This window comes from Archocentrus centrarchus, chromosome 14, assembly GCF_007364275.1.
Source record: "Archocentrus centrarchus isolate MPI-CPG fArcCen1 chromosome 14, fArcCen1, whole genome shotgun sequence".
Taxonomy (NCBI): Eukaryota; Metazoa; Chordata; class Actinopteri; order Cichliformes; family Cichlidae; genus Archocentrus; species Archocentrus centrarchus.
The window spans coordinates 26,510,931-26,536,628 of record NC_044359.1 but is presented as its reverse complement, the minus strand read 5'-3'; the positions used below and the strand labels follow the sequence as shown (position 1 = coordinate 26,536,628).

Genomic DNA, 25,698 nt, shown 5'->3' with positions numbered 1-25,698 from the left:
CATATGCGGTGCCGGCTTGGACTTTTCCTGTCCTTGGTCCTTCAATCTTGTGCTCAGTTTTTTGGCTGCAAACATATTTGTCCCTGTTTTTTTCACGTGGTTCATTCCCTCACATCCATTCCAATACTTTCACAAGTCTGCCTCTAGGAATTTGGCTGACATTTTTGAGTCCTTATATTGAAGCTTTTGTCAGGAATTATTGTTTACACAATGAATAAAGGACAATGTTTAAACGTAAACTCCAGTAAAATTAATTAATAAACATGGATCAACCAAATAACAAACAATTAATAATCCATTAGAGCAGAGAGCAACAGATCAGAAAGTTCTTGACTAACTTCTGTTTCAGATGCATCTTATCTTGAAGACCGGCCACCGAACGTACAATTAAAACATCACCAACATTACCATGTTCTGTCATTAATCTGGACAAGATTTCACTGTATTGATGAAATTAGAACATTAGGAAGAAGATGTGCTTATGACTGAGAGGAATCTGGGTCATGAAAAACCAGCTTGAACAAGACTAAATGACGAAGGTCAACTCATAGCGCCCAGAGATTGTTTACCGTTTAGATAACAGGCTGTATAAAATGTTATGGTTAGACAGGAACACGGGCTCAGAGAGAGAGAGTGCACACTCTTACTCTGAGTCCCCACATGGCCATGTGTGTTTTTTTTCTGATTCTTTAATACATTTAATGTCTTGTTTTTTTAATTAAAGTGTTTCAGGTGTCTTCCTTCATGAACAACCTGGTTACCTGTCACTTTGATTGTTATTCATGATTGTCATTCTCTGACTGATAAATTCAATTACTGTGGCGAAAGTAGCACAAGTGGACCTTGGCAGTGCTGAACAGGTTAATCACAACGTTGCGGGCTGCGTGGACCTGACGTGCAGTTACATTTCTCCAGAGGTGCTGTCAGGTTACAGCGTAGGTTCTGAGTGGTTTCCGTAGCCGCCTTGTGCGCGTTTCTCAGGTGGACTTTGATGGTGGTGGGGTTTTCTGCTTGAGAAGTGCTCCATACATTTTTTCATCATCCACAATGAGACACTTGCATCTATCTGTCTTGCTATCATATTCAAGAAACCCCACATGGGGCTCTGCCACTTTCCCGGCAGACCACTGCCATTACTTTGTGGACCATCGCAGTGCTCACACACAGTTGCCGATGGCGCTCCCAGCTAAACCTGCCAGAACGGAAAAAAATGATTTCATATCAATCCACAAGTCTTTTAAATAAAATGACAAACACGAAATCAAAGGTCATTTTATCTATATCTCACCACCTGTGGTCTTTCCTGACAGAAAGACCACAGGTGGTGAGGATGGAGGAGGGGTGTCCACCAAGCTCACCATCAGCACAGGATCCCACAGGGCTGCTGCCTCAGCCCCAAACTTTTCACTCTGTACACACATGATTGTGTCTCCACCCAGGACAACACCATCATCATTAAATACGCTGATGACACCACCATCCTGGGGCTCATCAAGGGGGGAGATGAGTTGGGATACAAGTCCGCGGGTAACAACATTCTTGACTACAGAGAGGAGAATGACCTTCTCCTCAACACAGACAAGACCAAAGAATAATCCTGGACTTCAGGAAGAATCCTCCCCTCTACAGCCTTGTTTCATCAGAGAGACTGAGGTAGAGCGGGCTGACAGCCACAGATTCCTGGGACTGCAGGTTTCATCTGACCTGAGCTAGACACGCAACACCACAGCCACAGTAAAAAAACCCAGCAAAGGCTCTACTTCATCAGGCTGCTCAGGAAAGCTGGACTTAACCAACACCCTCTCACCCAGGCCTACAGAGGACTGATAGAGGGTATCCTCACCGCAGGCATCGTTGTCTGGTATGAAAACAGCACACAGACAGCGAGGAAGTCTCTGCAAAGAGTCACAAAAACTGCAGAGAGGGTCATAGGGACAAACCTTCCATCCATGGACTCATGTACGTGCAGCGCTGTCAGAGACGAGCAGAGGGAATCATCAGAGACCCGCTCCACCCAGCTCACTCTCTGCTCAGACGCAAACGCTGCAAGTACAAACTGAGACACAGCAGAGTGGACAGTATCATTACACACAGAACTCGCTTTTACAACAGCTTCTTCCCTGCCATGGTCAGACTGATGGCAAAGCAAAATGAACACTGACCGACTGAATAACATAACCTGAATATGTGGATGTCTAAAACCAGTGAACTAATCTTACCAGTGCAATACTCCCACAGAATCCCTGTCACTCTCTCTGTCCCCCCAAACAATCCCAGTACCAGTCTATTTATTATTTATTACTGTCACCGACCACACCGACCTCTCCGCGCATATCACCATCCTTTGTTCAGTGCCCCATAAGATATAATATACACCTCCTATACTTTCTACCTCTTATTGTATATAGTTTCAAAAGCTGTTTTGATATTCTGCTATTGAGATTTTTAATTTCTATATTGTCTATTTCTATATTGCTTTTAATGTCTATATTTTTTTTTGTTTTTTTTTTTTTGTTTTCTTATAGTTATTGATCTATTTTTATACTTGGTTGACTATGAGAGAGCCCTGCACAAAAAATTCCAATGTGCCCAGACCTGGTTCATGCACAAATGGCAAATAAAAAAAAACTTGAATCCTATAATTTCAGTTAGTTTTGTAAACTCACAATACAGTTTGTTATTTTTTCCTTTTAATTATTGTTTTTATTTATTTTAGTCAACAAAATGTTTTTTCAATTTCAGTTTTTTTTTTCATTTTTTTTTTTTCGTTAACTATAATAACCCTGTACCCCAACACCACCATTCTCAACAGCACAGTGTCTATGTGGACTTACTTAAAGTCAAGGAAACAACTGCCCCCCCAGGACCTCAAGTGGACCTCTCACATAGACTCCATTAGGAAGATGGCTCAGCAGAGGTTGTATTTTCTGCATCAGCTGAGGAAGTTCAACCTGCCTCAGGAGCTGCTGATCATCTTCTACACCTCCATCATCCAGTCAGTTCTGTGTGCATCCAACATTATCTGGTTTGGATTGGCCACCAAACATGTCAAGAACACGCTGCAACGGACAATAAGCTCAGCAGAGAAGATCGCTGGGGCCCACCTGCCCATTCAGGACTTCCAGTCCAGAGCAGGAAAATGTGCAGGCAACACTACTCTTCAGACTGCTTCCCTCTAGTAGGCACGAGCGAGCTCTGTACACCAAAACTGCCAGACATAAAACCAGTCTCTTCCCCCAGGCTGTCACCCTGATTTCACTGTAACCCATCTGCCCATCTCATGTTCATTTACACAACCACTGCACCACTTGTACCTCGTACTACTCTGCCACCTGTAACTCCCAACTACTGTGGAAATAGTGCCACAGGGTGTGCTGAGGGAGTATGGGGTGTCTGGCCTGTTGTTGCGGGTCATTCAGTCCCTGTACAGCTGCTGTGATTGCTTAGGCTGGCAATATGTTAGACTCGTTCCCGGTGGGTGTTGGACTCCGCCAGGGCTGCCCTTTGTCACCAGTTCTGTTCCTAAATTTTGAGGACATAATTTCTAGGCGTAGCCAAGTGGCAGAAGGCTTCCACCTTGGTGGCCTCAGAATTTGATCTCAGCTTTTTGTGGACAATGCGGTCCCGTTGGCTTCATCAAGTGGAGGCCTCCAGCTTTTACTGAAAAGGTTTGGCTGGTATGAGAATTAGCACCTCTAAATCTGAGACCATGGTCCTCAGCTGGAAAAGGGTGGAGTGCCCACTCTGGCTCAGGGATAGGGAAGGGTGGCATGCTAGTCACTTTGCTAATGTTTCCTTGCTCCGCTGTGAGAATGAATGTGATGTTGTTCCACATGACTTTTCTCCCAGGTTGTTTGTGCCCTACCTGTCATGACCATGTGCCCCACAGTTCGAGAACCACTGCTGTAGGATGAGGTGTTCAGGACATGTCATACTGGGAGGAGGCCCAGGGCAGACTTCAACAAGTTTGGACTAGTAGGTCATCATTCCTTTGTGGTGACAGAAGTTAAGCAGGTTAAGCAGGTTTGCAGTTTACACTTTACTTCCACTTCTGAACAGCCTGAGAGATACATAGTTGGACAGGTATTATTTGTCTTTATTTTGCCAGCCTTACAAGCTCACAACATATTATAAAGGTGTCAAAAACAGGTGATATAGGCTAATAGAGAAATAAACATGATATTCAGTATACAGCAGCATATCTGTACATATCTTTTTGAAACTGTTGTTTTTTAGTGGTTCTTTTGAATATATTTGTTCCACAGACCTTCTGCTGAAGTTAAATTGATTCATGATTGGGTGTTTTTAACCTGCTAGTAGAGGACTCTCTTCAACCTCATAGAGGCACAACCAAAATAAATAAATAATTGGGTCACTAAAATCTTCATCCTTGAGAAAAAGTGAAGTTCCAAACAGCAACATATCAGAAACATTTCTGATATTTCAATTTGTGTCCACACACACACACACGCACACGCACACACACACACACACACGCACACACACACACACACACACACACACACACACACACACACTGTGTGGCAACATAGACATTACTTGTGACGTGACTGCGTATGTCCCTGCCATTGGTGGCCACTCACAGTGGTGAGGGGCGGGTATGTAAGCTGTGCCACCTGTCTCCTCATTTGTCCCTACCTGACGTGTTGTTTCCGTGCATCCCTCTCCAGTAGGTGTGATTGTTATTCTCTAGTCTCTTTTATTTTGCAGAGTGGTAGAGTTGCGTAACTCTGGCATTTATACTGGGTGCGTAAAGTAGGTGACTTGTTGTGGTGTCTTTTCTCACTCTCTGAGTTATGAAGAAAGTGTGGTCGTAGGTGAACACCAGTTTGCTGCGAGGGTGTTTTTTTTTTCTCCCTGCCTACCGTGTTCCTAAGACTGTCTTGAAGTAGGTAAGTGGGTTTTAGAGCTGAGCTTTGCTGTTTTATTTTTTCCAATGCTAACTCTAGATTTGTTAGATGCAGCGCTCCTCAGCGCTGCTTCCAGCTGACTGGGGACGCTGCCATCTTGTCTCAGTTGCTAAACGCTCTCCATCTAATCTGACTGAGCTTGAGATGTTTTGCAAAGAAGAATGGGCAAAAATTTCAGTCACTAGATGTGCAAAGCTGGTTAAGACATGCCCTAAAAGACTTGCAGCTGTAGTTGCAGCAAAAGGTGGTTCCACAAACTATTGACTCAGGGGGGCTCAATACTTTTGTACACCGCACTTTTCAGTTTTTTAGTTGTAAAAATATTTTGAATAATGTATAATTTTCTTTCCACTTCACAATTGTATACCACTTTGTGTTGGTCTTTCACAAATTTCTTTCATAAACTCCAGTGAATATATATTTACATTTGTGGTTGTAATGTGACAAAATATGGAAAAGTTCAAGGGGTATGAATACTTTTGCAAGCCACTGTGTGTGTACATATATATATATATAAATATATGTGCCTATATGTAGACAGAGCGAGATATACATTTCAGTGAGGTGTTTCTATTAGATTTTGTTCTCACTATAGCTCTCCTGCATCTTTGGGGACGGGACTCCAGATTTATGTAAGACTGAATATAAGAAATGAGCTGCGTGCTGCACATATCATATTTGGCAATTCTAAGGTAGTTCTCTTGCAAGAAAACAGCAGCTGGTTGTCATCGTGCTCAGGTAACATTGGTTAGTCTCTACAAAAGCTTTTGTATTTCAAATTAGAGTTTGAAGCCTCTCAGTTTATCTTTCTTCTTGTTCTAGAATCTGTCTGAAGACTTCGATCATCATGGCTAAATCTGAAACTCCTCTCATCAACTTGTGTTACCAAGATGGCAGCGAGGGAAGTCCCTCCAACCCTGCCAAGTTCAAAAATCAAGACTTTGCTAAGCTCAAAGATTACTGCCTCCGTAGAGGACGATTGTTTGTGGACGACGAGTTCCCCCCTGACAGTAGCTCTTTGGGTGACCTGCCTGATGTGAAAGATGTGAAATGGCTTCGACCAAGAGTAAAATCATTTAAAATATTTTTTCCTTTCACATCTGATGGATTATATGCATTTCTGTACAGCAGGGAAATACAGATTCTTTACATGCTTGTCTACATCAGATTTATTTCACTCTTTTCCAGGAGTTATTGAGAGAACAAAATAACAACAATAAGCCGGCTTCTGTGTGGACGGAGCCTCACGATTTGATTTTGGTCAAGGCCAAGTGGGTAAGCAAAAATTTCTTGCTTGTCACTAATGACAACAAAAACTGAGGCACATCTTGAGAAGACTATTCATTTTCTTCTTTTAACAGGTAACTGCTGGTTTGTGGCCACAATATCCGCACTGACGTTCCAAAAAGATCTGATGGCACAAGTTGTGCCTATGGAGCAATCCTTCAGAAATTATGCAGGAATATTTCACTTCAGGGTGATGAATTAGTAACTTAAAACTGTCACAAAACACACACACTGCATTGTGTTATTCTTACCTGTCCTCTCTGTTTCAGTTCTGGAGGTTTGGAAAGTGGGTAGATGTTGTCATTGATGATTATCTGCCAACAGTCAATAAGGAGTTACTGTCTCTGAGGTCAAAATGTGGACATGAGTTCTGGGCTCCTCTGCTGGAGAAAGCATATGCCAAGTACACGACCACCTCACACACTGTCATATATAGAACAGTTGAGATGGTCACATCTGTGATACAAATGTTTCTCATTCTCTGTGTGTCTTCTTCAGAGTTTGTGGCTCATATGCAGATATGAATGCTGGGTTTCCATCAGAGGCCTGCAAAGATTTCACTGGAGGTGTGAACCAGACCTACACACTCAAGGAGCCCAACTCACCAGATCATGGGGAGATTTGGCTCACACTACGAAGAGCCACTGACTGCAAATCATTGATTTGCTGTTGGACTGTACCCAAAGAGGTAAGAACCACATTATTGGAGGAACAACAAAACATCCAAAAAACAATGGCTTTAACTTGAACTTTGTCCTTTTGTCATTTAAAGGGTACTGCGGGTAATCCTGTCTCTGACAATGGGTTGGTGTTTGGGCATGCCTACTCTGTCACAGGTGTCACTAAGGTAAATTCTGGAGCTGCAAAATTGCATTCAACATAGAAAAAGGGTGAAAACAATAACTATGAGAATTTAATTGCAGAACAAATCGTGACAAGATCAGTTAAGCAATATCTGTTTTTCTTCTCTTTTCTTTTTTCTTGTCTTTTCTTTTCTCTTTTTTTTTCTTTTTTCCCCCTTATTTCATCTGAAGGTGGAATTAAACAGCTCCAGAGTCAGGCTGGTGCGAGTCATGAATCCATGGGGCAAACAGGAGTGGAACGGAAAGTGGAGTGACAAGTAACTGATTTAATCAAACATTCAGTTATAAGGCTGGGTCCATATAACTTTTGAAAATTTTATTTTATTTTTAAAATTTTTAGCTCTGTACCAAAAAACTCAGGAGGGGAAAGCAGTGCTTCACTCACACTGTTTATAGTGCGGGGGGGGAGGGGGGGGGGGGGGGGGGGGGGGGGGTGCTGCTGACTTCAACTGAGGCTATAGTCGGACGGTGGAAGGAATACTTCGAGGACCTTCTGAATCCCACTGACACGCCTTCTGTAGTGGAAGCAGAGTCTGGGGATGAGGGGGATGACTTGACCATCACTGGGGGTGAGGTCACTGAGGTAGTTAAACAACTCCTTGGTGGCAGAGCCCCTGGGGTGGATGAGATTCGCCCTGAGTTCCTGAAGGCTCTGGATGTTGTAGGGCTGTCTTGGTTGACACGCCTCTGAAACATCGCGTGGAGATCTGGGGCAGTGCCATTGGATTGGCAGACCGGGGTGGTGGTCCCCATCTTTAAGAAGGGAGACCGGAGGGTGTGCTCCAACTTTCGGGGGATCACACTACTCAGCCTCCCCGGTAAGGTCTATGCCAGGGTGCTGGAAAGGAGGGTGCGTCCGTTAGTCGAACCTCGGATTCAGGAGGAACAATGCGGTTTTCGTCCTGGTCGTGGAACGCTGGACCAGCTCATTATCCTCTCAAGGATATTCGAGTGTGCGTGGGAGTTTGCCCAACCAGTCTACATGTGCTTTGTGGACTTGGAGAAGGCATTCGACCGTGTCCCTCGGGGTGTCCTTTGGGAGGTTCTGCGGGAGTATGGGGTGTCTGGCCCGTTGTTGCAGGCCATTCAGTCCTTGTACAACCACAGTGAGAGCTTGGTCCGTATAGCCGGTAATAAGTCGGATTTGTTTCCTGTGGGTGTTGGACTCCGTCAGGGCTGCCCTTTGTCACTGATTCTGTTCATAATTTTTATGGACAGAATTTCTAGGCATAGCCAGGTGGCGGAAGGCTTCTTCCTTGGTGGCCTCAGAGTCTCATCTCTGCTTTTGCAGATGATGCGGTTCTGTTGGCTTCATCAGGGGGGGCCTCCAGCTCGCAGTGGAACGGTTCGCAGCCGAGTGTGAAGCGGCCGGTATGAGAATCAGCACCTCTAAGTCTGAGGCCATGGTCCTCAGCCGGAAAAAGGTGGAGTGGTCTCTCCGGCTCAGGAACGAGTTCTTACCCCATGTGGAGGAGTTCAAGTATCTTGGGGTCTTGTTCACGAGTGATGGGAGAAGGGAACGGGAGATCGACAGGCGGATCGGGGCTGCTTCTGCAGTGATGCGGACGCTGCACCGGTCCGTCGTGGTGAAGAGGGAGCTTAGCGTAAAAGCGAAGCTCTCGATTTACCGGTCGATCTACGTTCCTACCCTCACCTATGGTCACGAGCTTTGGGTAGTGACCGAAAGAACAAGATCGCGAATACAAGCGGCAGAAATGAGTTTCCTTCGGAGGGTGGCTGGCCTCTCCCTTAGAGATAAGGTGAGGAGTGCGGCCATCCAGGAGGGGCTCAGAGTAGAGCCGCTGCTCCTCCACATCGAAAGGAGCCAGTTGAGGTGGCTCGGGCATTTGATTAGGATGCCTCCTGGCCGCCTCCTGGGTGAGGTGTTCCGGGCATGTCCCACCGGGAAGAGGCCCCGTGGTAGACCCAGGACACGCTGGAGAGATTATGTATCTCGGCTGGCCTGGGAACGCCTTGGGGTCCCTCCGGATGAGCTGGAGGAGGTGGCTGGGGAGAGGGGTTCTCTGCTTAGGCTTCTGCCCCCGCGACCCGGCCCCGGATGAGCGGAAGAAAATGGATGGATGGATGGATGTACCAAAAAACATTCAAGTTCCAGTGTTATAATAATTATGCAGTTCAAATGTGGAACTTGAATATGCATTTCTTTTTACAATCATACCTCCATTTACATTTCTTCGTATGTATTTATACAATTCACTCAATAAATTAATGGTTTCATAAACTAAGCATGGAAAAAATTATTCTGTGTGAGATTTACATTTAAAAGCTGTTTTAAACCTGCAGCATGCAGTTAAAGAAGCTCTAAACATCAGAGCTGCAGTGTAGTGGGAACATTAGGAGGGGTCAGTTTGGTACAAAACAGAGAACACACACAGGTGAGCTCTGCAAAGTAAAAATCTGCAGAAATGCACAGAACACAACACTAGCAGATGATCGCAGAACCCTTTCTACTGTACACAACAACTTAAGAACATCCAGCCAAATGACAAACATTTTGTTTAAGCACATCATTAGCAAAATAAGAAAGAGGCAACTTTATGAGGGAAAACAGAGGGTTCAGTCAGTGCAAACTAGTCATCTACCATAAAAAGAGAAATACCAGATTAGACTTTGCCAAAAAACATGTGGCGACACCTACAGGAAAGACCTGTCAAAAATATGACTAAGGATACCCAGCCATAATATATATGTTGCTTGTGTATATAAAGCAAATCTGTTTTGCTGCACTGAAGTCTGTCATTAACTTATTTGTTTTATGTTCTCAGGTCAGATTTGTGGAACAAAGTGAGGCCAGAAGTTCAGAAAAAGTGTTTTGACCGTGAGGATGGAGAGTTCTGGTAAATTAGCTTATTAAAAAGTCCCATATTTAAAAAGAAAAAGAAAAGATAATGCTTCATTGGTGTTTGTTTTCACTTTACCCACTGCAGTTTCTTGTTGTGGTAACATAACAAAAAAATGTTTTCTAAAACTATCCAGGATGCTTTCAATCAGTGATGTCTGATAACATTTTACTATAAGAAAAACCTGATTGTTTGGATGCTTATCTGTCTGTCAGGATGCAATTGGAGGACTTCTGTTACTATTTTGGTTATTTATCCATCTGCTGTGAGACCCCTAACTTTACTGATGGTGACTTCATGTGTCAGTGGAAATGTGTGGATTATGAAGGCAGCTGGGTAGCAGGGAGATCTGCAGGTGGTCCCATAAATAACTGTGAGCCCACTTGATTCATTTGTTTAAAAAAAAAAAAAAAAAGCTTTAAGCATCACTACTAGACTAATACAATTTTTATTTTTCTTTCTGTTCCTTTTTCCATATAAGCACCAAAACCACTGCATTGTTAATGTTTCCCACTCTCTGCAGCTACCTTTGCATCAAACCCTCAGTATCGCATCCAGGTGAGTGTTCTGGACAAGGAGGAGCCAGAGGACACAAACATCTTGATCTCCCTGATGGAGAAACCTCAGCAGAGGTGCCGCAAGGAGATACGTCTCCACCCAGCTGGACTTGCTATATATAAGGTATTATTCTGAAATGTTCTCATATAAATTATTAAATACTACAACTGAATAACAAAGGACACCAAACAAAAGTATAGCATCATTTTTCAACAATCTATGGCATTACTAATAAGGTGGTACTTGCCTAGCAGGATGGTTGAGTTAGTAAGATATAAATTAAAAAAGCATTTCACATTAATTGTTTAATGTTTCTATGGAAACAAGCCTTTCTTCATGCAAAACTGAAATCCTGAAATGTAAATAAGTGTTTAACACTAACAAAGGAGAATAAATAAAATTAAACATTTATTCAAATGTCAGTTCTATGACATTATTAAGGCACTCGTACTTACCTAGTTGGACAGCAAAGTTAGTCTGATTAAAAAAATAATAATAATAAAAAATGAAAACAAAATTAACTGACTTCACATTGTTTAATGTTTCTATGGAAAGAAGGCTTTCTCCCTCCAAAACTCAAATTCTTCCCATTTTACAATCAACAGATCCCACCAGGGGTAAGTACAAGCAATAATACATTCATGAAACTTTGCCTGTGCACTGAAAACAAATTCAACAAAATAACAAAGTACACCGAAACCCAGGAAACAATTTCATCACATTCATTCCTTCATATTTCTCACAGACTCCACAAGGACGCCTGGACGACTCTTTCTTTCCAAGGAACAGGCCTGTGAAGGCACAGCGGTCTCATGGATTGGCGAGAGAGCTGATTGAACTACACAGTCTGGAACCTGGAGAGTATGTGATCATCCCGTTCACCAAGGAACCCAACAAGACTGCAGACTTTGTTCTCACTGTCTACACCAAAGCTGATACCGAGATCAGGTAAAGGTTTTGACATTTCAGTGGGTAAGTCCCACTGAAGACCTTTGTTCCAAAAGAAAGTGGCTTATTTGGATCTGACTGATACTTTTAATATTTATTCTTAAATATTCTCTTTTCATCTTACAAAATGCAATGTTAAATTAAATGCATTATACTAAAGCAGTCTTTCCAAATATTATGACTTCTGACCTCTTAGGCATAAGCAGACTAGTTTATGAGCTGTTGGCAGTTCAGACAAGGACATATGTCTGCATCTTCACTCAATAGATTTATTTAAATCATTGTTCCAGGTACCAAAAGAGCACACTTCACAACAGATGAAAAATCAGAGGAAAAATGTTCATACACAAGTTTTTTTTTTCCACCCCCTGGTTTCCATTCCCAAATTTTCAGAGGGAAGAGAGGAGAACCACTGAAGGAGCTGTGGTGATCTTCAGTGTCAAAGATAGAAAACTGTGCTGAGACGTAGGTCAATTTAGTCCCCTGCCAAAAGCTCCAAGATAACAGAGTTAGTTAAATAACTAAGGATCATTACAGTCACAATCTGTCATGATCACTTGATTGTTCTTGTGCACACATATGCCATATGTCATGTAGACATACCCCACTGGAAACAGTAGACCCCACTGACTGATGCTGTGAAGAAAGCTACAAAGAATGGAAAATTAAGTCAGTATGTAGATTTACATGAGTATATTATTTATTATTTTCAGCTCATATGACTTCCAGTATTTACAGTTGTGTTCAAAATAATAGCAGTGCATTCAAAAACATGAGTAAAGCTCAGAATCCTTATAATAGTTTTTATTTAGAGGCATTGGGGACACTGCACATAATATTGTAAGTCAAAATATGCAGAAAAGTGTATAAATTTTCCCATTACTTTACAGGAAATTAAGAAAAATTAATGTTCGGGTGCCTGGGTGGCTTAGTGGTGAAGCTGGCGACCACATACATATGCTGCGGCGCGGGTTCGCATCCCAGCCTGCGTGTCTTCCCCTGTATCTTTCCCCCATTTGCTGTCTCTCTCCACTGTTGATAAAAGCTGCTGTGGCCAAAAATGAAAAAAAAAAATTAATGTTGGGCTGTTCAAAAAAAATAGCAGTGTCTGCATTTTCCTTTATAAACTCAAATATTCACTTTATGAACTGAAAAATCTTTAGGAATTAGCATTCCTGTGAATCACTAAACTAATATTTAGCACCATAACCAATGTTTCTGAGAAGTCCTTCACATGTGTGTTGCATGGAGTCGACCAACTTCTGGCACCTGTGAACAGGTATTCCATCCCAGGATGATCTGACAACTTTACACAATTCCTCTGCATTTCTTGGTTTTGCGTCAGAAACAGCATTTTTGATGTCGCCCCACAAGTTCTGTATTGGATTAAGGTCCGGGGATTGGGCTGACCACTCCATAACTTTCATTTTGTTGGTCTGGAACCAAGATGCTGCTCGCTTACTGGTGTGTTTGGGGTCTTGGTCTTGTGGAAACACCCATTTCAAGGGCATTTCCTCTTCAGCATAAGGCAACATGACCTCTTCAAGTGTTTTGATATATGCAAACTGATCCATGATCCCTGGTATGTGATAAATAGGCCCAACACCATAGTAAGAGAAACATCCCCATATCATGATGATCCATTATTTTTATTGCTATATTCCCCTTTTTAAAAAGAACAAGAACTGAGTAAACACAGAACATTAACATGAGAGCAGCCTTTACTGTACAGAAATTAGCCATAACAAGTATGACTGAAAATTCTATAAACTGCCTTTTCTTTTGTTTCAGTGGTCCATCATCTCTGTGTCCAACTAGATAAGAGGAAGTGGGGAAAACTGCATGAGAAGATTCCTGCAGTCAGACTTTCACTGGAGCTGATTCTTCCTGCATCAGCGGGAAAGCTGGACATTTTCTAGAGGGGAGACGAGGCTGATAACAAAACTTTTTTCCTTTGTATGGCAAACCTGTATAGGCCAAATAATTAGTCTTCATCTTTTTATGAACACTCCCTTCTATCATTTATTCATGTAGACGTGACTGCAATGTAGAAGCAGACCACGAGGACTATATTATAAACTTTTTACTTAATGCTTAATTGACTTGATTAAAGTGTCAAGTGCACTTTTACAAAGTCTACATTTTACAGCCACTGTGACATCACCCTGTGGTTTTCATGTTTTGAATGGTCAGAGGCAAACATGCTAATGAGTGGTGATGTTGAGATGAAGCTTCATGAAGCATTGAAACTTTCTATTCAATCAGTGAACCCATGGGTTGAAGCTTCACGGTGCTTCATTTGCTCTACTGCTCCATCAATTGGACAGTCAATGTAAAACAGGCAGACTGATTATAATCACACCAAGGCTTTGGTGCGTGAAGCTTTGAACAGAATAAATGATTTTTGTGATTGTAATAAATAAATCCTGAGCTAACCAATATGGTGTGTGTCTTTAGGATACAGTGATGGGGTCAAGAGGGAAAGAGGAAATAAATTGGGGAGAGGGTTGTGATGTGAATGTGATCGTGTTACTTGGCTTGTAACTGTGCTCACTAGGGACATTTTATTTATTTGTTTTTATTTAGAAATGACAGCTTTGCCACAGTGCTGGGCTTCAGGAGGTTTCTTTTGTTTGAAACAATTTCGCCTGCTTTAGAAAATAGGCTTTCACAGGCCCAGTGACGCAAAAGTGGGTATGCACTATATGCAATGCATAGGGGGCGCCGCAGGGGGGGTGGGGGTGGAGGATGGCAAAGCGGTGTGGGGAAATTATTTCTCTAGTCGGCATTTTCTGTATTTAACAGCTGTGCATATGATATGATCGATAAAGGAGGCACGGTGCTGATTAGGCCTTTTGCGTGCGTGTGTGCTTGAAAATTTGTCTGCATACACCTCAGAAAATATATAGCCATATATAATATATAGGGAACAAAATGTTAAAACTATTAGGTTAAACTTTATTAATCCCTTTTGAGGATTCTGTCAGGGAAAAAAAAGTTCCAGTAGCACTTTTACATTATAGGCACACAAGCAGAAATATAGTCAGAAATATACAAGGAAATGAATAAATAAGATAAATAATGAACAAGATGGAACAAAGACAAAGGAAGATGTAAAATGTCTGATACTGCAGTGTTTTCCAAAGATGGAACAGTGAGAATTTAGTGAGACACTTTAACCCTCTACAGCACAGCATTGCCCTGAGGCCCATGCCCCATGGCCAGTACATCTGAACTTAAATGATACAAACCAATCAGTATGTTTTAAAAAAGGATAAAATTTCAGTCCAACAACATTTCAGAGACACTATCAAGCATGATTTGAAGGTGGGACATCCTTTTATGACACAATGTCCAAGGAGCGTGAGAAGAAGGTAAGAATAATTGACCTAGTAATTATTTAAAATGACATAAATCCTAAATAATAAAATACAGGAGTGTTTATAAAGTTGTAGAGAGGAATTTTGTCAGGTTTTATGATTCTGTTTATTTTGCTTTTCAGAAATTGAGTTTTTCTTCATGTTTCCTCAGGGCAACGTTGTGCAGTAAGGGGTACTTCTAGAGGGAGACTTATAAGCTTAGGCTCAGGGTACCATAGGTAAGGTAAGGTAACCCTAACACTCAAAAAAGTGGTACCACTGCCTTTCCTTTGATATACATGGCAGTGGTGACATACTGGCTGCTCTACAGCCTGCACTGCACTGAGAATGGAATGACAAAAAGTGACGACATGCATGTGTGTGGATTAAAATCCCAAACTGCATAAAGTCTGTGCAAATTCAAAAAAGAAAGCAAGAGATGGCAAACCAGAGGTAGGAGATCTCAAAAGTATGAGAAGTTGAAGTTGCAGGGGACCCATGGCTCCCATTCCAAATCATGATATCCACTTGGACGGTACATCACAATGGCCAACAATATGTGACAACAAAGGATGATGGAGGGTTAATGGGTGCACAGGAACTCTTCTGTCCCTCACACTTGCAGCAAGATTTGTTTGTTTGTTTTAATCCCAGTTGGTCAACATTCAAATCTCTTTTGTGACAGCTCTTCAGCTCTCAGCAGAGACGGTCGCACTTTTCTTCTCTCCCCAGCCCTTCCTTTTTCCCCTGCTTTAATGCTTTGCTGCTTTAGAGCCTCTCTTCACACAACTTCCAAACTGGAATTTATAATTATGGATCTGGTCAGCTGGTCTCTCAACGCCATTGTTTGGATCAAATTTTCACCATGAGGAGATTGGGGGAAGGAAAACCCTATTCCCTCTTAGTAAATGACATTCCAGCTGGCTACGCTATGGTTCCTGTGTGGTGTGGAAGATGACGTGCCTGGCCGTATTGTCAGTGGAATACACACACATTTGGCTTATTGACACTGGGATTTCTCCGAATTGGACATGGAGATACCTGGCTTGTCGTTGCAATTAAGGAAGTCTGGGCAGCTGTCTGGCCTTGGTAAGGCTGCTTATGATGGGAATGCAGGAAGGTACAGACTCAACTCAGACTCTGCATATCCGGAGCTGATTCGGAGGGGTAAGATCTTGGAGATGTATGTATCTGTTTCTGCATGACGAAGGAACGATCCAAGAAGATGCAGATGAATTGGATTTTTTTTGCCACAGAGAGGTGCCAGAAAGACTGAAGGCTGTCAACAAATTAATCAGTACAGTCTGTACCGAAACAAGTCGTAGAATCAGGAATTTGGCTCCCTGGCGGCCTTGGACTGCCGCTTATCAAATTGTCTCCAGGATGTTTGTAAATTGATGCTCTACGCCCCCGCTGTCCTGTCTTCTTCTGACCTGTGTTGGACTGATCTCCCTGACCTAGCCGCTGCTGAACTCTACATCTTATCAGAACTGTTAGCTGAGGAGGGAGTTTGAGTCAGCCCCACAGTATTAGGTAGCATTTTGTCTGTTTGATAGTTTAAGTGAGAATAAGCTAATGCTACTAGCCTTCAGTTCTGTCTATCCTAGTTATGGCTAAAGGGCATTTGAATGTTTAATTGTGTAAAGACTTGTGACAATATGTTTATGGATGTGAATTTGTTTTATGACAAACCACTTATGTAGATCCTCGATTCTCTTTTTGTTACAGTTTTACAGTAAAAAAAAATGGGTCTCAGTAAAGAACAGAAGACAACGTCACAGAATCTCATCATTGCTGAATCCATTAATGTTTAGCTCGCTGTCTAGGTTAATTACATAACAGTTAACTGAGGGCAGAAGAGGAACACCAAAAGCAATGTGTATAAAATGTAATGTGCACCTCTGTTTTACAGCATAGAAGAACTGTTTTGTGAAGTTTCAAACACAGAATGACAGCAATGTCTCACAACATGAGAATCAACATTGCATCAACAATGAGCCATACGAACCTGAGCCTATATCAAATCATATGTAAATATGTTTCGAGTGTTTTTCAGTTTTTTGTTTCATCATTTGTTGACATATTTGTAAACACTTCTGGTGTTTTTTTGCTCTGAAAAAGTAGCCTTATGATCTATGAATTAATATTTTTCTCTGTAGTTTTGTACCATTGTTGCACAACGTTGTCCATAGGCAATGAAAAAATATCTTGAGGAACGGGGGTCTGAAATATTAAAAAACTTGTTTTGGCAATAAAATGGCCTAAAGTGAATCAGTAAATGGGGTTAAATAATTTTCAGTATGTACCATCACAATGTGTGCAGTAATGAGCAGTAATATGGACAGATTTGACAGCATTGCATTGGCACTCTCAAATACAGAATTGCCTCAAAATTTTTTATATTTTCACTTAAAGTTTTAGTTTTCAACAAGATGCTGAAAACGTTTCTCACATTTTGGGTTATATTGACATGATGGCATTACACAGCAGTTTCTGAAATCCTCAGCCTATTCTGACCATCCTACCTTGAAACTTCTGTAAATCACTTTTATTCTCCATTCTGATTCTCTATTTGAATGGTGTGCACATAGGCCTAGGAACTGGTGGGGACGGGGGGGGGACATGTCCCCCCCAGTGATGGTCCTACCCAAAAAGTACACCCAAAAATTACACTGCGGAGGAAAAAATATACTAAATCTGTAACTCGTGTGCTTTTATTTTAAAGGCGCAGCAAAGTGTCATGTCACTTATGTTTAGGTTGCCAGGTGCAGTACAGCACCTCACTAGAGTTGGTAAAATGCTTCTCCATAGTGACCAATAAGTGGATTTTTTTCTCGTTTAGTATAAAATGAGCCACCTTTAGGTTCAGGAGCTCAGAGTATTTACATATCTGTCAGGTTTCCGATATGTGTCCCCCCCCCAATAGTGAACTCATTCCTATGCCCTTGGGTGTGCGGATTGGTTTATTAGAGATTAATGAGCAGTTGAACAGGTGTGCCTAATAAAGTGGCTGGTGAGTTTATGTGTTCTATATATTTTTTTATCATGCTTTTATTTGTATTGTGACTTTCTCTTTTATTTTATTCAGTGAGTTTCAGTTTTTTTTCCAAGCCCTGTTATTTCTGTGGCTTTAACTGTGTGCTTGTGTATGATTACATAAGGATTGATAGAAAAATATATGTTTTAAGTTGACGGTTGTATCAGGTTTAAACTGAATGAATTTGCTAATGGATGACCGAAAGGTCAGGTGGAAAACTGGTCCAGGTTGGTTTTCCAGCAGGCATTTTCTTCTAAATAAGCACTGTACTTTGTGTTGTGCATTCCTTAGACTCAGCTACGGCACACCACACTCTAGAGAGTCTGACAATAGAAGTCCTTTTATTCTCTTTTTGTTTTCGGACAAGTCCGGTTTAGTGACTCAACAGTGACAGTTTGAAACCACACCTGTGAATATAATATATAACATGATGACTTATATGTTGTCTTTAATACTTTCCTTTCAGTGCTTCTGTAGGTGTTTAATGTGGCTGAGGTCAGGTAACTGGTAGTGGTTCAGTGGTTCTTGGACAGCTTCAAGGCCCTGTGCTTCACTGAAACCTGGCTCAAGAAACACATCCCAGACACTGTGTCACAGAGCTCTCTGGAAAGACAAGGGGAGTGTGTTTCTTTGTTAACAAAGTTTGGTGTACAGATGTCACAGTGTTCAAGAAATCATACAACCCTCATCTAGAGACTCTCTTCAAAAACCTCTAAGCATTTTATTCACTGCAGGACTTCACTGTGGTCAGTGTTTACATTCCACCTCAGGCCTGTGTAAATGAGGCATTACAACACCTGGCTGACCAGGTAACAGGCGTGAGTGAAAAACACTCAGACTACCTGCTCATCATTCTTGGGGGTTTTAACAGAGCAAACTTCAGCCATGGACTCCCTAAAAACAGCAGATGAAGTACCCCAACAGGGATGCCAACACACTGAACCACACTCATATCACTTTGTTCCTCGTACTGCTTTGGGACCACTGCACGGTCCAATCTACAGGTAGAAATTTTGAGGACATAATTTCTAGGCGTAGCCAAGTGGCAGAAGGCTTCCACCTTGGTGGCCTCAGAATTTGAGCTTTTTATGGACAATGCGGTCCCGTTGGCTTCATCAAGTGGAGGCCTCCAGCTTTTACTCCGCTATGAGAATGAATGTGATGTTGTTCCACATGACTTTTCTCCCAGGTTGTTTGTGCCCTACCTGTCATGACCATGTGCCCCACAGTTTGAGAACCACTGCTGTAGGATGAGGTGTTCAGGACATGTCATACTGGGAGGAGGCCCCAGGGCAGACTTCAACAAGTTTGGACTAGTAGGTCATCATTCCTTTGTGGTGACAGAAGTTAAGCAGGTTAAGCAGGTTTGCAGTTTACACTTTACTTCCACTTCTGAACAGCCTGAGAGATACATAGTTGGACAGGTATTATTTGTCTTTATTTTGCCAGCCTTACAAGCTCACAACATATTATAAAGGTGTCAAAAACAGGTGATATAGGCTAATAGAGAAATAAACATGATATTCAGTATACAGCAGCATATCTGTACATATCTTTTTTGAAACTTTGTTTTTTAGTGGTTCTTTATATATTTGTTCCACAGACCTGCTGCCAGAGTTAAATTGACTGGGTATTTTTGACCTGATATTAGATGACCTCCTTCGACCTCATGATGATGATGATGATGATGATACTTTATTGATCCCACAATAGGGAAATTACAGTTAACAGAACACCCATCCAAGAAGACAAAACAAACATGGGGAGATAGGTGAACTGTGGCCATGCTGCCCCCCTTCTGGAGGCGCTGCCGTTAAAAAGACAGGAACAATAGTGAAAACATATAAGGATCAGTGAGGAAAAAAATCATCTCATACTTTGTATACATACACACATACACAGTATAAGGTTACAAAAACCTCTGTGATAGAGCAGAAACATATAGCATGGGAGCACTAGGGTGGAGAGGGATGGAAAGGAGGGGTTGGGCTACTGTGGGGCTGACTCAAACTCCCTCCTCAGCTAACACTTCTGATAAGATGTAGAGTTCAGCAGCAGCTAGGCCAGGGAGATCAGTCCAACACAGGTCAGAAGAAGACAGGACAATGGGGGTGCAGAGCATCTGTTTACAAACATCCCGGAGACAAGACTTGTTTCGGTACAAGCTGTACTGATTAATTTGTTGACAGCCTTCAGTCTTTCTGGCACCTCTCTGTGGTGAAAAAAATCCAATTCATATATACTGAGTCTGAGTTGAGTCTGTGCCTTCCTGCATTCCCATCATAAGCAGCCTTACCAAGGCCAGACAGCTGCCCAGACTTCCTTAATTGCAACGACAAGCCAGATATCTCCATGTCCAATTTGGAGAAATCCCAGTGTCAATAAGCCAAATGTGTGTGTGTGTGTGTGTGTGTGTGTGAAGTTCCAAACAAAAGTTTCAAACAGCAACATATCAAAAACATTTCTGAGATATTTCAATTTGTGCGCGCGCGCGCACACACACACACACACACACACACACACACACACACACACACACACACACACACACACACACACACACACACACACACACACACACTCACGCTCATTTGGCTTACTGACACTGGGATTTCTCACTGTGTGGCAACATAGACATTACTTTTGTTTTGCAGAGTGGAATAGTTGCATAATTGTGGCATTTACACCGGGTGCATAAAGCGGGTGTCATAGGTGAACGCCACAGTTTGAGAGCCACTGCTCTAGGGTGAGGTGTTCAGGACATGTCATACCGGGAGGAGGCCCCAGAGCAGACTTCAACACGTTTGGACTAGTAGGTCATCAGTCCTTTGTAGTGACAAGAGTCAAGCAGGTTTGCAGTTTACACTTTCTCTTCCAGTTCTCCTTGCCTAATGTGTTCCTAAGACTGTCTTGAAGTAGGTAAGTGGGTTTTAGAGCTTAGGTTTGATGTTTGTTTTTTTTTCCAGTGCTAACTCCTGGTTTAGTCGATGCAGCGCTCCACAGCGGACTCACCTGGAGCTGCAATACCTAGTGCTCCCAGCTGATTGGAGCCGCTGCCATCTTGTCTCAGTTGCTGGTGGCTTGGGTGGTGGTGTCCCCCTGCGCCCTTTTCTTCGTGTTTGCGGTGGTTTTGTGGGACTGTGGCTTTTTCCTCAAAGCTGTGGTCATCACATATCTGGATGATTGATTTTCTTTTCTTTTTTGCAGAGCAATCCTGTCCTCCCTGCCCCCATAGAGCTGCAGCTCCTAATTTAAAAACAAAAGAAAACAAAATTCTGTTCCTTAGGTCTCCTGAGCTTGTCATATTTTAATTCTTTTCCCCCTTACATAAAATTGTGGTTTTAATATTGAACATCTGTTGCCTCGTCCATGGGCAAACCAGTATAGTGAAGGAATTTAATTCCCTGAGTGAAACTCCCAGGGTGGCGGTGTCTGGCAGTTCGATAGGATTTTTTCTCTGATTATTCCTTCGCCACCCTTAATCTCCCTCCCATTGCTCAGAGCAGGCCCAAGCCTTGAAGGGGTCCTAAGCAACATTTGATTTGGGGCCCCCCTTCATACCACTTCAGTGTCCAATGAACTTAATCATTATTAATGCTGGAGGGTTAAAGTTGATCATTAATTTTTTTTTTTTTTTAGTATGCATTACTGTTTCAGCCTTTTTAATTCAATTTTTCAATTCAGTTCAATTCAATTTTATTTATACAGTGCCAACCCAGAACAAACAGCTGCCTCAAGGCACTCTAAGGTAAAGACCACAACGATTACAGAGAAAACCCAACAGTCAGCCTTTTTCAGCATCACTCTGAGAAAGGATGTTTCTCATTTTAGAAATATTGCGCAAATGCAAAAAAGCCATCCATGCATGACATTTCCAATCTAGAGGCCATAGGTTTTTTAGGAAATACGTGATTTATGCACCTTATTACAGGTTAGTAAATAAACCAATTGTAATATGTAAATGTCATGTAAAGGTGTGTGGCAGGCAGGATGAGGACCCCAATGCAGGACACATGACTCAGCCGCGAACTCAAAAAACTCAGCTTTATTGCTGGAAACACACAGAAGGCTGAACTGGGCTAGGCCAGCAGCTCAAACTCAGAACAAACAGAACAAAACAAAACACAAGGGAGCACAAAAGTCCAAACAGTTCCGTGGCCAAAACAGAACAACAAACAGAACAACAGGGGATCTGCTGCGGGCTTGGCTGCTGTGGGCTCTGGATGGGGCTTGGGCTTGGCCACTGTGGGCTCAGAACAGGGCTTGGGCTTTGGTGCTGCTGCTGCTGTGGGCTCGGGTCGGGGCTCTGGGCGGGGCTCGGGCTCGGGTCGGGGCTCTGGCGCAGGTGCTGTGGGCTCAGGTTGGGGCTCTGGCTCTGGTGGTGGCTGGGGCTCGGGTCCGGGCGCGGGCGTGGCTGCTGTGGGCTCAGGCTGGGGCTCGGTGTCATGGTCCACGGTCCTGTGGACCCCATGTTTTGTTTTGCTTATTTTTGTCCATTCTGTTCTGGGTTTCTTTTGTTTGTGGGATTTAGTTTGCTTTCTAGTTCCTTGTGTTTCCTGGTGTCAAGTCTGCATCGTGGTTCCCCCTTCTGTCTTCCCATTTTATTTTGATAGGAATCCGGTCCCTGTCTGTTGTGTTCAGTTTCGCTTCCCCTAGTCTCGTCAAGGTAATCAGTGTCACCTGTGTTCCCTCCTGTTTCCTCTTCCCTCATCAGCCCTCCTGTGTATTTAAGTCCCGTGTTTTCTCTGCCTGTTGTCGCGTTGTCGTCTTCGAATGTTCTCCTGCTGTGTGTCCTGTTCTGCCTTTGAATTAAGTCTGGTATTTCTGCACTTAATTTTGCCACTAGCTCTGCCTAATCCGGCTTTTTGTTCAGCACCTGTAAATAAAGTGGAATTACCTTTTACCTTTGCCTGGCATGTCCTGCATTGGGGTCCTCTTTCTGCCTGCCACACAGCCGTTACATGACACTTGGGCTCGGGTCGGGGATCTGGTGTGGTTGCTGTGGGCTCGGGCTGGGGCTCTGGAAGGGGCTCGGGCAGGAAAAACAGCTGGACCTCGGTTCAGCTCAGTGTTGCCAGCTTAGGGCTTTTTTTTCCCCAAAAATCAACTAGCGAGCACGTTTTCGCCGTGTTTGTGTACATAAAGCCTTCTTACTGCATCCCTTCTTACACTTTGGCATTGCCCAGACCTCCCTCACTTCGACTCCACCCTCCAACCCCGAACCTTCACTTAAACACTGAACCTGCCTACCCGCTCCCACCCCTGGACCTCACTTTGGCCTTTATCAACCTTTGAGACAGGCGATAGCGAGTTTTCTTACACAAATTGTGAACAGTGGCCCAGATAAAGGAGAAGGCTTGAATGTAGCTAGCAGTCGCACCCCACATAAGTGTTTTCATTAAATTTCTTATTCTAACATTAAACAATATGGGACAAAACTGATCTATTTAATGTGGGTCTAGGCAAAGCATTAAAGTTATTAAGTTATTTCATAAAGTTCATTTGTAGTTCTAAACATATTTAGGGTGTTTTTTCTACACCTTTTGTCTATCCAAAGATAATTACATCTCTCCTACAGCCTCGATTGCAACTACATGCAAATTACCAATTATGCAAATTAGGCAATGACATCACTTTTATTTTCTATTTTTATTTTTAAATACAAAACTTGACAGGTATGGAAATGTGTTATCATGCTGTTAAAAGATCATAACGGGTAACGAGACACAAGAGGAGGCCTTAAACTACAGCACAAGGAACAGAGACCAGGACTAAATTAACTTAACAGGAGAATAAACCAGAAACAATCAAACACCTGTCAGGTAAACAGTTTTTTTTGTGAAGGAAGACACCTGAAACACTTTAATTAAAAAAGTAAAACATTTAATGCATTGTGGCAGCCAATGGGAGATGCCACTGAGCAAGGACTCATGGGACTGTTACGTTGATGTTTGGGTGTTATTAGTTATTGGTGTTCTTTAGTTAGTCAGTGATGCTGTGTTAGTCTTACTGTGGGTTTTGGTTCATGATGTCAGTTGCACATGGTTGTTGAAGGTGACTGATAATTGGCCACCATGACTGAGATGGCTATGATGGCCGATGACCTCGGGCTACCTTTTCCTGTATAGCTGTTCTGGCTTGTGCTAATAAAAGTGCAGTTCCTGAGGGCAACCAGTTGGTGGCTACAGGAATAGCAGAAAGCTACAAGGTCTCCTTCTTCTGTGACTGAAGCTCACCACATTTGGTGTCAGAAGTGGGATAGAGCGCCCTCCTGGAATGGAGAAAGAGATTGAAGAACTACAATGTGCCATAGAGCAAGACCTACATTTTCTTGAGGATGCGATGCAGCGTCAAAGAGGTCGAGCCGGTGATCTATGCCTGCCAAGCTTCCCAGACGGGGCCAGCGCATCACGACTCCGCCACCCTCTACTGGCAGGGAGGAAGGACGACAGTCTGCTGCGTGCAGAAGATGGTGAGCTAATAGCTAATGATACAGCTTCTCCCACTGGCGAGACAGCTCCGCTAGCGCCTATGTTTAGCTCACAGCAGGCAAGAGCTGCGCCCAAGACATTAGCCAAGCTACCAAAGTACAATGGGATGACACCACTGGAGCCCTTTCTCTCGCAAGTCTGACTAGCAGCATGCCACAGTGGCTGGAGCAATGAGGAAGCTGCCACACACCTGGCCCTGGCGTTGGAGGGGACTGCGCTACAGGTGCTTCTCGATCTGGCCCCAGCAGAGCAGCAGGACCTTCGGGCCCTCACCCTGGCACTGGAAAGGCGGTTTGGGCAGCGGCGTTCCACCGACCAAAGCAGAGAACAACTAGCCAAACGCTGTCGTCAGGAAGGAGAGAGCCTGGGCACCTTTGCTGCAGATGTGCAGCTGCATGCCAGACGCGGCTATCCGGAGTTCCCTCCGGCTGCCCAGGAGGAGCTGAGCCTACACGCCTTTCTGCAAGGGCTGTCCCTGGAGCGGCTGCGCCAACATGTCCGCCTCGCCATGCCCCAGTCCCTCAGCGGGGCTCTCCATGAAGCCGAACGGGCCGAGTTGGTGCTCTTTTCACGACCCAACCAGCAGAGAGCTCTCACCCACCACCCTTATGTGAGAGCAGCGGACCCTGAGGGGCTGGAGGACATAGCAGAGGTCTGCCAGCTTCAACCCAGGGCAGTCCGAAGACGTCCACGGCGACTAACGGGTTGCTGCTATCGGTGTGACGAGCCTGGCCATGTGGCACGTGACTGCCCTGCACCAACTCCAAAGGCCAGAGCTACCCAGCCACAGGGAAACGACGGCCGAGTGGCCTAGTGAGGGGACCACCACTTCGGCTGCCTACCCCCCTCCAAGGACGATGCACGCTGGTGAACCGGCTAGGTCACGAGAAAGGGCTATACCTGCATTGTAATATTGATGGCCAACCTAGCCGGGCCCTCATTGACACAGGGTCTACTATTTCCCTCATACGACCTGGTGTCCTCCCAAGCACAATCAACCCACTTGCAGGCGGGTGGTCACCAGCCAACACTCAGTTGATGACAGTGACTGGAGAGAGGACTGGCATGAAAGGGAAGAAGTCTCTGCAAATCCAGGTGGAAGGTACGGAGCTGGTACATGAGTTTTGGCTCGCCAACATCCAGGACTGTTGCATCATCGGCTTGGACCTGCTGACTCGCTGGGGGGCCTGTGTTGACGTGTCAAGATCAGCCATCACCCTTGGCACGGAGACTTTGGCCCTCCAGCGTGGCCGGAAAAGTAAAAAGAAGATCAAAAACAGACAAGCAAGTCTTCAGGCAGCTGCACTCAAGCAGGCGCCGGATCCCGGTGCCACACCGACCACTGCGGGTGGCCCCGCATTGT

General features: G+C 43.6%; 1 pseudogene; it reads left to right on the top strand.

The window, feature by feature from the left end:
* Window positions 1–4,696: 4,696 nt before the first annotated feature.
* Window positions 4,697–14,098, top strand: LOC115792456 (calpain-2 catalytic subunit-like; annotated as a pseudogene).
* Window positions 14,099–25,698: the final 11,600 nt, after the last annotated feature.